The sequence below is a fragment of the Polypterus senegalus genome, chromosome 9, assembly GCF_016835505.1.
Source record: "Polypterus senegalus isolate Bchr_013 chromosome 9, ASM1683550v1, whole genome shotgun sequence".
Lineage (NCBI taxonomy): Eukaryota > Metazoa > Chordata > Cladistia > Polypteriformes > Polypteridae > Polypterus > Polypterus senegalus.
Genome location: NC_053162.1, coordinates 135649443 through 135655442, shown reverse-complemented (window position 1 = coordinate 135655442; position 6000 = coordinate 135649443).

Below are 6000 nucleotides of genomic sequence, written 5' to 3'. Positions count from 1 at the left end.
AAGTAGACACTCTGCTGTGTTAGTGTCTGTGTAAATTTGTCCTGTGATAAACTGGTGTCCCTCCCAGTGCAGTTTCATGTCTTGCAAGCAGTGTTGTCAGAATAGCTTCAATCAACCTGGAATTGGAATAAGTAAGTTGATAAAAGTAAAAGGTTGCACTGTGTCATAATCCAGAGGTTTCTGGAACAATCACCAATCATTCAGTAAGTCAAGGATGTCTTCTGACTGAATAATTTGTCCCACATTTCTGCATTAAGGGCCAGTGGAATTCAACTCTACCAGATGTTGTGCAAAATAAGGAACAAGCTTGCCTCAGTAATTTTAATTTATTGATAAAACGTTCACAGCACCTTCATCTATGTTATTAAGCATGTTTCTTTTTTCAATTTTCCATCATATACTTAATGTAAGTTATGCTTATAAAACTATTGCTTTTCGTAATATGAAAAAATAGACTTTGTATTGTAAGAGGCTGCTAGCCTCTTTCTAGCAGATGGTGCTGGTCCAGTTGGACTTGCAGTGTACTAGATTTTGTGTGTGTGTGTGTGTGTGTGTGTGTGTGTGTGTGTGTGCATGTGCAGCCTAAACTTTTCAGTTTAACTATGGGGATTAAAAGCCTCAGCCCCAGCTCCTTATTCTCAGCATTAAGACCATGTTTATTTCAATTGCATGTTTGAACTTCTTTTTTTAAACATTTCCCAGTCAAAGCAATGCAGCACAAGCCAATGAATTTGCTTCTTTAAAAGATACACACAGTAATTTGAAAAAAGATGATAGATAGATAGATAGATAGATAGATAGATAGATAGATAGATAGATAGATAGATAGATAGATAGATAGATAGATAGATAGATAGACAGATAGATAGATAGATAGATAGATAGATTGCATTTTCATTTTCTAATTATCATTTTCATTTTTACAGAAAATACCTCTCATATTATGCAAACGTGTTGCTGTTGGCATAAAGGAGCCCCAGCAGCGTTTCTTGACATACTTCTGCTGAATAATTTGTTGGCCTCAGTGTTATTGATTTAGAAAGAAGATGTTATAATAGATGACACACATGGCCTGGTGTCCTGGCCAGGACTGAACAAGGATCCTTACCTGGGCGGCAGGCTTGTGCAATAGAAGGACTGGGGGAGATGGACTCTAGGTGTAGCTGCTGGGATTCATGATTCCTACTTTATAAGACTTCCAATTGACCCAGAAGTACTTCCATCAGGTTATGCCCTAGCACCAGAAGTACTCCCGGGCCCAAGATAACAAGAGGCTGCTTGACCTCATCCAGAGAATTAGAGTCATGTGTGGAGGATGGACAAAGCTTGTCTGGGAGGTGTGGAGGAGAAGAGAGAAAAAGAAAGAATGAGAGAAAAATTGTGTTAGGTTTATGCCATTTGTGGTGCCTTTGTGCAATTTATTATCTATACTAATAAAAGGCAAAGCCCTCACTCACTCACTCACTGACTCACTCACTAACTCATCACTAATTCTCCAACTTCCCGTGTAGGTAGAAGGCTGAAATTTGGCAGGCTCATTCCTTACAGCTTACTTACAAAAGTTGGGCAGGTTTCATTTCGAAATTCTACGCGTAAGGGTCATAACTGGAACCTATTTTTCTACATATAATGTAATGGAGTTGATTTGGAGATGGCCGTGGGGCGGAGTTTCGTGTGACATCATCACGCCTCCTACGTAAGTACGTAGAGAACAAGGAAGAACTCCAAACAGCGATGAGCACAAAACGCCATTTCACAATTGAGAAGGCAGAAAAACATTATGAAGCAAATGATGCATACAAGCATATTCATAAGTACAGCTACTGCGGAAACAAAGCACGGCGTGAACCGTAAGTTTATATTAAATTAAGTTCATAGACAGGCTGCCACTAGCGTTTGTAATTTAGTGCCTGCCCATATAAGGCCGTCCATCAGCGGCAATCCAATACAAACTGCCACTAAATATTCACGGGTGAAGGACTGTGCTTATGCAGAGGAAGATGAGATGGTCAGGGTGGTGTTTGGCACAAACTCATTGAAACTGCGAGAGAAACTTTTAAGTGCCGGGTCTTAGCTGACATTACACGAGATGGCACCAGCACAGCTGGGAACCTTCGATGCAAGAACACCAAGCGGCTCACGTGAACTGACGCAGTGCACAGACAAAAAGCAACAGTTCCAAAGAGTGCTGAACAAAACCGAATTACACAATTGAGAAGGCAGCAAAAAATATGAAGCGCCTGATACATAGAATCATATTCATAAGTGCAGCTACTGCGGAAACAAAGCACACGGTGGAAAAAGTGAATGTCCCGCTAAAGGAAGACAGTGTAAAAAAAAAAACCCGTGCATGCAGTTTGTCACATCTCAGATAAAGAGGAAGACGAGCTGTTTATTGATGCAGTAAGAAACTAATCGATGAATGAAACCTCTTATCTTTACAACGATTGACAAACACGGAATGTAACTTGAACACAACACATCCTACAAATACGACCTGATTGAAACAAATAATGATAATCAAATCCTTGATGACAGCAACATTCAATAACACTCACAAAACAATTACTGTATATTGACAATCATGTTACGTTATTTTTAAAATGTTCCCTTTTCTTTTCATAACTTCTACTTCTCCACTGCTGATACGCGGTATATATATAAATGTATATATATACCCGATCTACATACATACTAGCATAGACAAGCCACACGCTGTGGCGTAATTGTAGAGTCTTCGCCTCTAATGTCGAGGTTCGATTCCCGAGAGGGGATTCACTGAGTATGTACGCGCGACCGATTCATTTTACCTTCGATCTCCTTGGTTTGGGACGTATGAAAAATATTAGTTAACGCAGAATCATGTTACGTTATTTTTAAAATGTTTCCCTTTATTAGCACAAGCACAGCTGAGAAGCTTCGATGCATGTACTCCATAACGCTTTAAAAAAATAACGCATTTAATCACACTTTCAATTCCAAGCAAGCGGGAACTTTTGTCAATGCATGATTTCCTGGTACATCCATTACACTGATGCACACATCACAGCTACAAAAATGTTAGAGTCGGAATCGACTGATCATTTCGACTACCCGAGCGAAGCCTTGATAAAAGCATGGTTTTGTGCACACTGAAAAGCAAGCAAAATTAGATGCATTACAGAAAGCGGACTTTGTGGCTCTTACTGGGGATCATTGGACTTCCGTGACCGTTAGTAATTCTAATTACATCTAATTACAAAATGTTCAATGATCACACTGTTTTAGCCTAATGTACAAAATAATTTTGGCTAAGGTTACTCAGAGTTTAAAGATTAAGTTGGTCAAATTACCTTTTATGTTTCTGACTTATTTTTTAAGAAGAAAAACTGCACTTTATGGTGAAATTTTGGTTATTATTATTTAAAGACAATACCATTCTGAAAATGTACTTAAAGTACTTAAAATACCACTTTATTTTTAAGTCTGCCCAATTTTAACCAGGGATGATATTTTTGTTTCTGTTTTGAATTCAAATGCAGTTTAAAGGCTTTTTTTCAGAAATTAAAACAGCTTCAGTTTACAATATTCATGTCCATGTCTATTATTTGATTCTGTCGCCCACTAAAACACTTTTAAATTAAAAAAAAAAAACATTTGCGATTTGGGGCAAATTTACGTGCGATTACATACGATTAATCAAGATTAATTCTTACACAGCCTCTAATTAATTGGATTAATTTTTTAATCGAGTCCCACCCTAATATATATATATATGTGGATATATATATGTAGATTTGTATATATATATATATGTGTATATACAGTATATATGTAGATATGTATGTGTGTATATACAGTATGTATATATGTGTGTGTGTATATGTATATATATATATAACTGTGTATATATGTGTATAGATGTATATATATATATATTTATATATACAGTGGTGTGAAAAACTATTTGCCCCCTTCCTGATTTCTTATTCTTTTGCATGTTTGTCACACAAAATGTTTCTGATCATCAAACACATTTAACCATTAGTCAAATATAACACAAGTAAACACAAAATGCAGTTTTTAAATGATGGTTTTATTATTTAGGAGAAAAAATCCAAACCTACATGGCCCTGTGTGAAAAAGTAACTGCCCCCTGAACCTAATAACTGGTTGGGCCACCCTTAGCAGCAATAACTGCAATCAAGCGTTTGTGATAACTTGCAATGAGTCTCTTACAGCGCTCTGGAGGAATGTTGGCCCACTCATCTTTGCAGAATTGTTGTAATTCAGCTTTATTTGAGAGTTTTCTAGCATGAACCGCCTTTTTAAGGTCATGCCATAGCATCTCAATTGGATTCAGGTCAGGACTTTGACTAGGCCACTCCAAAGTCTTCATTTTGTTTTTCTTCAGCCATTCAGAGGTGGATTTGCTGGTGTGTTTTAGGTCATTGTCCTGTTGCAGCACCCAAGATCGCTTCAGCTTGAGTTGACAAACAGATGGCCGGACATTCTCCTTCAGGATTTTTGGTAGACAGTAGAATTCATGGTTCCATCTATCACAGCAAGCCTTCCAGGTCCTGAAGCAGCAAAACAACCCCAGACCATCACACTACCACCACCATATTTTACTGTTGGTATGATGTTCTTTTTCTGAAATGCTGTGTTCCTTTTACGCCAGATGTAACGGGACATTTGCCTTCCAAAAGTTCAACTTTTGTCTCATCAGTCCACAAGGTATTTTCCCAAAAGTCTTGGCAATCATTGAGATGTTTCTTAGCAAAATTGAGACGAGCCCTAATGTTCTTTTTGCTTAACAGTGGTTTGCGTCTTGGAAATCTGCCATGCAGGCCGTTTTGCCCAGTCTCTTTCTTATGGTGGAGTCGTGAACACTGACCTTAATTGAGGCAAGTGAGGCCTGCAGTTCTTTAGACGTTGTCCTGGGGTCTTTGGTGACCTCTCGGATGAGTCGTCTCTGCGCTCTTGGGGTAATTTTGGTCGGCCGGCCACTCCTGGGAAGGTTCACCACTGTTCCATGTTTTTGTCATTTGTGGATAATGGCTCTCACTGTGGTTCGCTGGAGTCCCAAAGCTTTAGAAATGGCTTTATAACCTTTACCAGACTGATAGATCTCAATTACTTCTGTTCTCATTTGTTCCTGAATTTCTTTGGATCGTGGCATGATGTCTAGCTTTTGAGGTGCTTTTGGTCGACTTCTCTGTGTCAGGCAGCTCCTATTGAAGTGATTTCTTGATTGAAACAGGTGTGGCAGTAATCAGGCCTGGGGTGGCTACGGAAATTGAACTCAGGTGTGATACACCACAGTTAGGTGATTTTTGAACAAGGGGGCAATTACTTTTCACACAGGGCCATGTAGGTTTGGATTTTTTCTCCCTAAATAATAAAAACCATCATTTAAAAACTGCATTTTGTGTTTACTTGTGTTTTATTTGACTAATGGTTAAATGTGTTTGATGATCAGAAACATTTTGTGTGACAAACATGCAAAAGAATAAGAAATCAGGAAGGGGGCAAATAGTTTTTCACACCACTGTATATGTTTATATATGTGTCTGTGTGTGTATATGTATATATATATATAACTGTGTATATATATGTGTATAGATGTATATATATATATATTTATATATATATGTTTATATATGTGTCTGTGTGTGTATATATATATATATATATATATATATGACAGCAACACTCATGACAATGACAAAACAATTACATTGTCAATCATGTTACGTTATTATTAAAATGTTTCCTTTTCTTTTTACTTCTCCGCTGCCAATCAGGTATTTTGCTATATATATATATATATATATATATAAATATATATATATATAAATAGATAGATATGACAACAACACTCAATATCAATGACAAAACAATTACATTAACAATCATCTTACGTTATTTTTAAAATGTTTGCTTTTCTTTTCATAACTTCTTTAACACACTACTTCTCCGCTGCGAAGCGCGGGTATTTTGCTAGTTGTTAATAAACCT